At 43.5% G+C, this 12,174-nt stretch overlaps 1 non-coding gene across 1 annotated transcript; it reads left to right on the top strand.

Annotated features, from left to right (window-relative positions):
- Positions 1–3,945: 3,945 nt before the first annotated feature.
- On the top strand, positions 3,946–4,019 carry TRNAE-UUC (transfer RNA glutamic acid (anticodon UUC)). Its single transcript has one exon. It is a non-coding gene; the product is annotated as a tRNA-Glu (tRNA).
- The last annotated feature ends 8,155 nt before the right edge of the window (positions 4,020–12,174 follow it).

Raw genomic sequence — 12,174 nt, 5'->3', positions numbered from 1 at the left:
AATACATATTGAGCTGTTTGCACCTGAATGTCTAATAAACAAGACCGTTAGGGATTTCTTTTGGTGGAACAGTTTCTGAGACACTAAGGGTACCACAAACTGAGACAGTTTGAGAACCGCTGGTCCATACTGTGAGCCTCCCTGCTTGCAGAGAAGGAAGAGGCAGCTCTGAGCCTTAAGCCAGGACTGAGGCTGAGGCCTGAGAGAGAGAGACAGACAGACAGAGAGAGACAGAGGTTAAGGCCTTGCAAACAAGACAAAGCAAGTACAGGGAACCTGATCTCTGAGAAGCCAGCTGTGTGGGTACATCGGAAACTATGTCTTCCCAGTTCCCCAGCAAGAGAGGCTGCTCATTCATTCGGCTGACACTTGCTCAGTGTTTGCTCTGCGTGAGACACTATGCTGGCATAGTGACAAATGAGGCACTGTTTCTGTGGTCAAAGGTAGGACGGGAGGAAAGAAGATGGCCCTATTCTTCTAATAAGACTCTAAGAAACACAGGCTCAGAGAGGTTAAGTAAATTACCCAGAGTCACACAGCATGAAAGAAGTTAGATCATGATTCATCCCCAAGACAATGTCCTGTACCACCCTGCTTGGGCACACGTGGTCTAATCTGAGACCTTAAACACTTGGAGGTAGAATTTTACATCATTTTTTTTTTTTTATAAAAGGTATGGACAGATAAATGTATAGGTCAATGGAATAGAATTGGAAGTCTAGAAATAAACCTGTATACCAATGGACAATTGATATTTGACAAGGGTGCTGCAAAAATCCAATGGTGAAAGAATAGTTTCTTCAATAAGTGGTGCTGGGACAACTGGATTTCCACGTGCAGAAGAATGAAGTTGGACCCATACCTCACACCATATACAAAAATGAACTCAAAACGTACCATAGGCCTAAATGTAAAATTTGAAACTAGGAAACTATCAGGATCAAACATAGGAGTAAATCTTCATGGCCTTAGGTTAGACAATGACCTTAGGTTAAAGATGATACCAAAAGTTCGAGAGACCAAAGTGGGGAAGGGATAGATAAACCGGACTTCAACAAGTGTGCTGCAAACAATCCCACCAAGAAAGTGAAAATGGCGGAAAATATTTGAAAATCATGTATCTGATAAAAGATTCATATCTAGGATATATAAAGAACTCTTGTGACTCAATAATAAAAAAAAAAACTCGTTAAAAAATGAGAGCGGATTTGAATAGGCATTTCCCAAAAAAAAAAAAAGATATTTAAATGGCCATTAAGTCATTAAGGAGATGCAAGTCAAATTCACAATAAGTTATCACTCACACCCACTAAGATGACTGTAGTCCAAAAAAACAGATGATAACAAGTGTTGAGGAGGATGTGGAAAAGTTGGAACACTTATTGTTGCTGGAGGGAATATAAAATTGGAAAACAGTTTGGCAGTTTCTCAGAATGTTAAACATAGAGCTACTATATGACCGAGCAATTCCACTCCTAGGTGTATAAAAAAAAAAAAACCCAAGATAAATGAAAACATATATCCACAAAAAAACTTGAACAGGAATGAGCCTGTATGCTCACGGACAATTGATTTTTGATGAGGGTGCCACAACCATTCAATGGGGAAAGAGTAGTTTCTTCAATAAGTGGTGCTGGGACCACAGGAATTCCACATGCAAAAGAATGAGTTTGGACCCCTACCTCACACCATATAAAACATACCATTAATCTAAATATATATAAAAGCTAAAACTATGCAACTATTAGAATAAAACATGGGGGAAATCTTCAAGGCATTATTTATAATAGCCAAAAAGTAGAAACAACCCAAATGTCCCTCAACTGGATAAATGGATAAATAAAATGTGGTATATCCATACAATGGAATATGATTCAGCAATAAAATGTAATCAAGAAGTGATACGTGCTACAACGTGGATGTACTTTGAAAATATTACGCTTAAGTGAAAGAAGCCAGTCACAAAAGGCCACATGTTGTATGATTCCATTTACGTAAAATGTCTGGAATAGGCAAATCTAGGGATAGAGAGTTGCCAGGGGCTGGGACAAATGGGAAGTGATTGCTAATGAGTACGGGGTTACTTTTTGCTGTAGTAAAATGTTCTACAATTAGATTTTGGTGATGGTAACACAACTCTGTGAATATATCAAGACCACTGATGTATACTTTAAGCAGGTTAATTATATGGCATGCTAATTATATCTCAATAAAGCTACTGAAAAATAAAAAGCATGTGTTGAAACAACTAGGCATAAAATTGTGGAGGACACAGGGTCAGAGAGGAGCCTGAAGCTTTCTGAGGGTAAGGGAGAGTTCTCTGGAAGCTTTGCAGCAAGAGAATCACAAGGTCAGAGACCAGTGAGCTGGCTCCTGCAGACACCTGGGGCAGGTGATCAGACCTATTTAGGGTGGTGTAGGGGGATGTGGAGCAGAGAGGGGCATAGGGAGCAGGTGACAGATTTAACAGGTATAACTGAGAGGACTTGTTAATGGAGTAAGCAGAGGTGAGTTGGAGAAGAGGGGCTGGCACACAGTAGATCCTCAGTAAATAAGGGCTTCAGGCCAGTTCCTTCAGGTCTGAACCTCTGCTGAGAATTTGCATTTCTAACAAGTTCCCAGGCAATGCTAATGCTGCTGGTTAGGGACCAATTCTGAGAACAACTAACAGAGCAGCAGTTTTCAAAATTTATTATACATAAGAGTCGCCTGGGGAACTTGTTAAAATATAGATTCTGATTCAGTATATCTGGGGTGGAAATGCAAATTCTTGGCAGGAGTTCAAACCAGAACAAACTGATTCTATGCCCTGCAGTAAATACATGCAGAACAAGTAAATGGATGAATGCAGATACTTGTAGATCTCACTCTTGTTCCCAGGTCTTGATTCAGCTCCTGAAACCTTCCTAAAATGGTGGGTTTAGGGACCAGATTCCACCAGCTTTCCCCAATCTTGCTCTCCACACCTGCTTCTACTGGAGAAAGAATAAGGAAACTAACATTTATTGAGGCCGACTCTGGGTGGTACACTCTGATGAAGAACTATTGCATCTTATTTCCCATCATTTTACCTAGCCCTGGACCAGGCATGCATTAGGTGTTTAGTAAGTATGGGTTACATAATGAATGAGTCAAGCAGCATGTCATGTTGAATGCTCTTAACAATGATATAAAGTTAATGCTATTGCCATCCTTTTGCTAGTGAGGAAACTGAGACACAAAGAAACTAAATGACCTCCCCAAGAGCCCAAAAGTGGCAGCTACTAGGAGGCAGAATTTATAAGTCATGTTTACTAGGCACTATGTTCTTGGCAGGTCCTTGAACCTCACAGACCTTATCCATTCATTCATACATTTAATTTGATAATATTTATTGGGCTCTATAGAAGATGCTTTTGGTGCCCTGGCCCTAGATCCTTGACTGTACGTTTTTAGGGCGTCTCAGCCCAACTTCCAACTGCCAACAACTGTGTCTCTTTGCCTGAATGTTTCTCTGGGTAGTGGATTTTTCTCTGCCCATGTACATGGCCGAATGTAGCTGCCTGGGAATTGAGGCCACCACCCCCGGGGCAACCTTCAATTAATACCACAGGAGCTGGTGTATAAAAATCCCTCATTTTTTGAGCTGGGTAAGTTCAGTGTGTGTTCCCACAAGTCCCCAGCGGGATTAAGTACCGGTGGCGTGCAGTGCTAACTTGCCTGATGACATACCCCATATTAGCATCCTTTCCAACCCTGTCCCACTTCCCCACTTCCCTAGAGGTGCTTCCTGGGATTGCCCCCGCACATTGCAGTCCTTGTCTCCCATTCTGCTTCTAGGGTAGCCAATACTCAGACAGCACCCCCTCCATGCCAGGAACTGAGGATGTGTCGGTGAGCAGGATGGTGAGCTCTGAGGTCCATGGGGCTGTCAGACAACTATAGCACCCTATATGGTATGTATGAGGCATTGTGGTTCAGTGGTAGAATTCTTGCCTTTCATGCAGGAGACCCAGGTTCAATTCCTGGCCAACGTACCTCCTGCACAGTCACCAGCTGTCTGTCAGTGGAGATTTGAGTGTTGCTGTGATGCTGAACAGCTTTCAGTGGAGCCTCCAGACTAAGACAGACTAGGAAGAAAGGCTGGCGATCTACTTCCGAAAATCAGTCAATGAAAGCCCTATGGATCACAGCAGAATGTTGTCCGATATAGTGCTGGAAGAGGAGCAGCTGGTCATGGGGATGGTGCAGGATCGGGAAGTGTTTTGTTCCATCGTGCATGGGGTCAACTCAATGACAGCTAGCAACAACAATATGGTGTGTAGACATGCCTTGGAACCAGTATCGTCCTCTCTTCCCTTCTCCAAGCACAGTGACCTTAACCTGACTAATCACACTGTGGCAGCCCCATCTCTGGCTTCGTCAACGGGACCAGGACAGGGCTATGGTCGCCATGTGTGACAGGAGCTGATGCAGAAACCAGGCCACACCCAGAATCCAACTGGAGGGAGTAGAGATGGGAGGCTTTCTCCTGTCCCTCCACCCAGCAAAACCCTCCTGCTCCCCATGCCCCAGCTCCAGGCTAGAGCAATTAAGTCATTTACTGGCAGGACCTGGAGGTGGCAGTAACATATAAACACAAACATGAACAGTTTGATATGGTAATTATGAATTCTGTCTATATTTTTTTATCAGTGCAACCCAGACCGAAGATTATTTTCTGCTTGATATATTTCTAATTTTGACCCATCCTCCCCTTTCCCCCACACAACTTCGGAAGGATTAAGATGAGGCTACGGGTAATAATGTGGGATATGACAGAACCCAGGCCTCTATTTTCAGGTCTTATAACACACAGACGAGACTTAAGTTGATTTGCTGCTGACGCTCCAACCTTTGCTAGGTTAAATATCCAAAAGATTGTTGCTGTTGTTGGGTGTCATGGAGTTGTTTTCGACTCATAGCGACCCCGTGTGACAGAGTAGAACTTCCCCCTAGGGTTTTCTTGGCTGTCATCTTTACTGGAGCAGATCGCCAGGTATTTCTCCTGTCTGTCAGTTTGTTGTATGGTGGTAGCTTATGTGTTGCTGTGATGCTGGAAGCTATGCCACCTGTATTTCAAATACCAGCAGGATCACCCATGGTGGGCAGGTTCCAATGGAGCTTCTAGGCTAGGAAGAAAGGCCTGGCAATCTACTTCTGAAAATTAGCCCAAACCCTGTACATCACAACAGAACATTGTCCAACTAGCTTGCTTTGGACACATCATTAGGGGAGAGCAATTGCTAGAGGAGGGCATCATTCTTGGTGAAGTAGAGGGCCTACAAAGGTGAGGGAGAACCTCGGTGAGATGGGTTGACACAACAGCCACAATACCGGACCGGAAAGTGCTGGCCATCATGGGGACAATGCAGGACCAGGCAACGTTTCGTTTCATCGTGCACAAGGTCACCATGAGTCTGAGGTGACGCCACCGCAGCCGTCTGTGGACCTCTCGCTCTCTCTATTTCTTCCTTTTTTTCATTCTGTTGTTCTATCTTTCTAAATTTATTTACTTCAGAATGTGTCTCTTCTCGAGACTGTGTTGGCATCTCCTGTCTGGAGAGGGGATGGGAGGATAGAGAGAGTTGGAAGCTGGCAAAATTGTCACGAAAGGAGAGACTGGAAGGGCTGACTCATCAGGGGGAGAGCAGGTGGGAGGACGGAGTAAGGCGTGTGTAAACTTATATGTGACAGACTGATTGATCTGTAAACATTCACTTGAAGCTCAATAAAAGTTAATAAAAAAAAAAAGAATGTGTCTCTTGCCTGTCTCCTCTCGCTGGAATGTAAGCTCCGCAAGGGCAGGGATTTTGTCTGGTTTTTACTACCCCATCCCCAGGACCTCACATAGGATGTGGCACATAGTAGGTGCTCAATAAACAATTACCGAGCGTATAAATAAACGTCTCTCATCCTTCCTTGAAAAGCTTTCTTGAGAGGCTCCTAGGCTTCTTTGCCCCTGTAACTACAATTATATATTTATGAGGTAATCAGCAGTGGAAAAGTTCCCTGTAATAGTAACTGGAGCTTAACATACAAATAAACTGAACACCATTAAGGACATTTTGTGGCCACTGGGGTGGATCAAGTGAGCTAATCGCCCAGCTCACAGCAATTAAGTCAATTAACCATTTAGACATATGCTGAGCCATTTCCCGCCTTGAGTTTCCTGGGGCATCTGTGAGGTTTGTGCAACTTATTTATGGCATAAGCTTCTGGTCCTCGTTACTAACTGGGGTGACTGGGGAAGCAAGAGAGGTGGCTGGTGAAGTCAGACAAAAAAACAGAAAACTAGCTCTACAGCAAGAATGCAAACTGCTGGATGTTTCGCTCCGTGGGCGTTTTTCTCTCCCTGGTGTTCTGTGCGGAGAAGGGACAGACAGGACATGCAGCTATTTCTTGCCTTGATTTATTCATTTGAGACGTTTGGGGCTGTTTTAACACCTGCAAGAGTCATTAAGGGAAGAGAGAAGTGAGCAGGGTTAGTGTCTTTGGATACAGACTCCACCAGTCCTGGGTTTGAATCCTGACTCTACCACTCAGTTTTTGTTGAGTACTGTTGAGTAGATGTCAATTTATAGTGATCCCATGTGAGAGTAGAACTGCCCCCAGAGGGTTTTCTTGGCTGTAATCTTTACAGAGGCAGATCACCAGGTCTTTTTCCCACGGAGCCACTAGGTGGGTTCGAACTGCCAACCTTTTGGTTAGTAGCCGACTGCTTAACCATTTGCACTGGGAAATAAGGAGTTATGGGTAGTCTGCCCCACCGGCTTGTGTGAAGACGAAATGAGGTGAACCATGTAAAATCCTTTAAAGAAGTGCCCAGCTCATGGGAAGAGCTGAATAAATGGCAGTGATTATTGTTATCATTATTCAGTTAAGCACTCAGCTGTTAATCGATAGGCTGGGGGTTCGAATCCACCCAGTGGCTCTGTGGAAGAAAGACCTGGTGATCTGCTTCTCTAAAGATTACAGCTTAGAAAATCCTAGAGAGTGGTTCTACTCTGTCACATGGGGTCGCTATGAGGCAAAATGGACTTGACAGCACCCAACAACAACAATGGCAAAGGGACAAAGGGAGGGAGGGAGGTAGAGAGAGCATAAATACTGGAGTCAGACACACTAAGTTGCAATCGTGGCTCTTCTGGGCATTTCTTTGCCTTAGGCAGCTAGCTTTACCTGTCTGAGCCTCAGTTTACTCATCTGAGAAATGGGGCTAATAATACTAGGAAAGGTCTTAAGATGGAGCAGGCCCAACACTTGAAAATCCCTGGCCTGTGGCCCCCTCACCCCTAGCATTTGCAGACGGAATGGAAGGGACTTGCCCCAGGTCACCCAGTTACAGGGATGGGACCTAGGTCTCTAATTCCGGTTTCAGGGCTGCTTCCACTGTCTTGCTGATGCACTTAACAATCATGTTAAAGATATTACCAAAAAAAAAAAAAAAAAACCCTCCTTTCAACAAGAAAATGCTTCTGGAGATAATTAGCATGTATTGATTAGATGTTTTCTATTTTCCCAAGCCCAGCAAAAAAAGCTTTCACAGATATTATACAATTTAAATCATACAAAGAAACTCTGTGAGGTGCACTGTATTTTATGGACAAGGAAAGGGCTCAGAAAGGGCAGGTAACTTGCCCCAGGCAACACAGCCAGGAAGTGGTATAGTTAGGTTGCGAACCTGGCTCTGGCTGAGTTCAGTGCTCTTACCTGATGTCCTCTTCTGCCCGTGGTGTGTTCTCTGCCATTTTCTCCACATGCTACTCCATTTTGCAAGGAAATGCAGTATCCCAATTTCAAGTTGAATCAATGGCTTTTGGAGAGGGGCCGTTACCACCCTCCCTCAACCCCAGCTGTCACCTCCCACCTCATTTCCATCCCCACAGGTTCCCAGGAGGTAGTGGTCCTTGGCTGAAGATGAGAACAGTCAGGTGGATAGGGCTCCTGAGACAGAAAGCGAAGCTCAACATCAGAGAAAGCCCTGAACACAGAGCATGCCAGGGGCCATGCTGGGCCTGCCAACATTCCAGCCTTCAGGCTCTGCACAGCCACATCCCTGCGTGGGATTTTGGAAGGTACTAGAAACAGACATCCCTGAACCTGTGGCAAAAGCAGCAGGGTTGCCTGAGACTGTTTCTTTCTGGCAACACTCAACACCAGCCGTTGCCAGGAAGGGGAATGAGTAAATCCCCCACCGAGAGCCTTGCTCACGTTCCAGCAAGGGCTGAGGCCCTGGGAGTTGGCTACTGGTTCACTTTGACGACAGGTAGTGGGAAGGATATTTTCCCTCTTCTTTCTAGACAGTGCTTTACAGTTTGCAAAAGTTCTTATTGGGGGGGAGGCGGAGCCAAGATGGCGGACTAGGCAGACGCTACCTCGGATCCCTCTTACAACAAAGACACGGAAAAACAAGTGAATCGATCACATACATAACAATCTACGAACCCTGAACAACAAACACAGATTTAGAGACGGAGAACGAACTAATACGGGGAAGCAGCGATTGTTTCCAGAGCCTGGAGCCAGCATACCAGTCAGGTACGGCACAAGCACAGAGACCTGCTCCACCCCCCTGAACTAACCCCGGGAGGGGGACTAGCCGGTTCCACGGGCGGCGTGGGACGCAGCCGTTAGGAGAAGTCCCCGGGAGGCAGTGACTGATCTTGGAGCAGAAAGAGTAGCATCCGAGCCGGGGAACCGTCCCACAGGGATTTGGACTGCACGCAGGTACGCCATAAACACGGAGAGTTGCTCCACCCCCTGAACTAACCCCGGGAAGGTGACCATCCGGGTCGCGCGGGCGGCGTGGGACGCAGCCGGTAGGAGAAGTCCCCGGGAGGCAGCGACTGGTATTGGAGCGGGGAGAACAGCGTTCCAGCCGGGACACTCGGTCGCGGCACAAGCACGGGGAGCTACTCCACCCATCTGAACTAACCCCGGGAGGGGGCCCACCTGGTTCACAGGGGCGGCACGGCCACGCGGCTGGAGGGACGAGAAGTCCCCGGGAGGCAGCGACTGATTTTGGAGTCGAGAGTGCACCGTCCCAGTAGGGGAGCCTTGACGCTGGGCGTGGGGCTGGAAGCGGAGGATCTGACCGTGACTCCAGCGGGCCAGACCCCCCGGGGGCAATCTCCACACAGACAGCACACATAGGCGACGCGCCCGCGGGAATCTCAGATATAAGAGTCATTCCAAGCAAGACAAGCAACTCTGGCTATATTCTGAGGTGCTACTCTCCTATCTCTCTGTTCCCTCCCCCACCCTCCCCAGGCGGCTTCATTAACATCTGAATAGCCTGAGCCAGAGGGAGAACTCTGATAGGGATCTGACTGCAGTTTTTTTTTAGCGGATTTTCTGGAAAAACTAGTTTCCCAGTGATGGCTCGGAGACAACAATCCATATCAAACCACTTAAAGAAGCAGACCGTGACAGCTTCTCCAACTCCCCAAACAAAAGAATCAAAATCTTTCCCAAATGAAGATACAATTTTGGAATTATCAGATACAGAATATAAAAAACTAATTTACAGAATGCTTAATGATTTCACAAATGAAATTAGGATATCTGCAGAAAAAGCCAAGGAACACACTGATAAAACTGTTGAAGAACTCAAAAAGATTATTCAAGAACATACTGGAAAAATTAATAAGTTGCAAGAATCCATAGAGAGACAACATGTAGAAATCCAAAAGATTAACAATAAAATAACAGAATTAGACAACACACTAGGAAGTCAGAGGAGCAGACTCGAGCAATTAGAATGCAGACTGGGACATCTGGAGGACCAGGGAATCAACACCAACATAGCTGAAAAAAAAATCAGATAAAAGAATTAAAAAAAATGAAGAAACCCTAAGAATTATGTGGGACTCTATCAAGAAGGATAACCTGCGGGTGATTGGAGTCCCAGAACAGGGAGGGGGGACAGAAAACACAGAGAAAATAGTTGAAGAACTTCTGACAGAAAACTTCCCTGACATCATGAAAGACGAAAGGATATCTATCCAAGATGCTCATCGAACCCCATTTAAGATTGATCCAAAAAGAAAAACATCAAGACATATTATCATCAAACTCACCAAAACCAAAGATAAACAGAAAATTTTAAAAGCAGCCAGGGAGAAAAGAAAGGTTTCCTTCAAGGGAGAATCAATAAGAATATGTTCTGACTACTCAGCAGAAACCATGCAGGCAAGAAGGGAATGGGACGACATATACAGAACACTGAAGGAGAAGAACTGCCAACCAAGGATCATATATCCAGCAAAACTCTCTCTGAAATATGAAGGCGAAATTAAGATATTTACAGACAAACACAAGTTTAGAGAATTTGCAAAAACCAAACCAAAGCTACAAGAAATACTAAAGGATATTGTTTGGTCAGAGAACCAATAATATCAGATATCAGCACAACACAAGGTCACAAAACAGAACGTCCTGATATCAACTCAAATAGGGAAATCACAAAAACAAACAAATTAAGATTAATTAAAAAAAAAAATACACATAACAGGGAATCATGGAAGTCAATAGGTAAAAGATCACAATAATCAAAAAGAGGGACTAAATACAGGAGGCATTGAACTGCCATATGGAGAGTGATACAAGGCGATATAGAACAATACAAGTTAGGTTTTTACTTAGAAAAATAGGGGTATATAATGAGGTAACCACAAAAAGGTATAACAACTCTATAACTCAAGACAAAAACCAAGAAAAACGTAACGACTCAACTAACATAAAGTCAAACACTATGAAAGTGAGGATCTCACAATTTACTAAGAAAAACGCCTCAGCACAAAAAAGTATGTGGAAAAATGAAATTGTCAACAACACACATAAAAAGGCATCAAAATGACAGCACTAAAAACTTATTTATCTATAATTACCCTGAATGTAAATGGACTAAATGCACCAATAAAGAGACAGAGAGTCACAGACTGGATAAAGAAACACGATCCATCTATATGCTGCCTACAAGAGACACACCTTAGACTTAGAGACACAAACAAACTAAAACTCAAAGGATGGAAAAAAGTATATCAAGCAAACAATAAGCAAAAAAGAAGAGGAGTAGCAATATTAATTTCTGACAAAATAGACTTTAGACTTAAATCCACCACAAAGGATAAAGAAGGACACTATATAATGATAAAAGGGACAATTGATCAGGAAGACATAACCATATTAAATATTTACGCACCCAATGACAGGGCTGCAAGATATATAAATCAAATTTTAACAGAACTGAAAAGCGAGATAGATACCTCCACAATTATAGTAGGAGACTTCAACACACCCCTTTCGGAGAAGGACAGGACATCCAGTAAGAAGCTCAACAGAGACACAGAAGATCTAATTACAACAATCAACCAACTTGACCTCATTGACTTATACAGAACTCTCCACCCAACTGCTGCAAAATATACTTTTTTTTCTAGCGCACATGGAACATTCTCTAGAATAGACCACATATTAGGTCATAAAACAAACCTTTGCAGAGTCCAAAACATCGAAATATTACAAAGCATCTTCTCAGACCACAAGGCAATAAAACTAGAGATCAATAACAGAAGAACGAGGGAAAAGAAATCAAATACTTGGAAAATGAACAATACCCTCCTGAAAAAAGACTGGGTTATAGAAGACATCAAGGAGGGAATAAGGAAATTCATAGAAAGCAACGAGAATGAAAATACTTCCTATCAAAACCTCTGGGACACAGCAAAAGCAGTGCTCAGAGGCCAATTTATATCAATAAATGCACACATACAAAAAGAAGAAAGAGCCAAAATCAGAGAACTGTCCCTACAACTTGAACAAATAGAAAGTGAGCAACAAAAGAATCCATCAGGCACCAGAAGAAAACAAATAATAAAAATTAGAGCTGAACTAAATGAATTAGAGAACAGAAAAACAATTGAAAGAATTAACAAAGCCAAAAGCTGGTTCTTTGAAAAAATTAACAAAATTGATAAACCATTGGCTAGACTGACTAAAGAAATACAGGAAAGGAAACAAATAACCCGAATAAGAAATGAGAAGGACCACATCACAACAGAACCAAATGAAATTAAAAGAATCATTTCAGATTATTATGAAAAATTGTACTCTAACAAATTTGAAAACCTAGAAGAAATGGATGAATTCCTT

This window comes from Elephas maximus, chromosome 22 (assembly GCF_024166365.1).
Source record: "Elephas maximus indicus isolate mEleMax1 chromosome 22, mEleMax1 primary haplotype, whole genome shotgun sequence".
Lineage (NCBI taxonomy): Eukaryota > Metazoa > Chordata > Mammalia > Proboscidea > Elephantidae > Elephas > Elephas maximus.
This window is presented reverse-complemented; position numbering and strand designations above follow the sequence as displayed.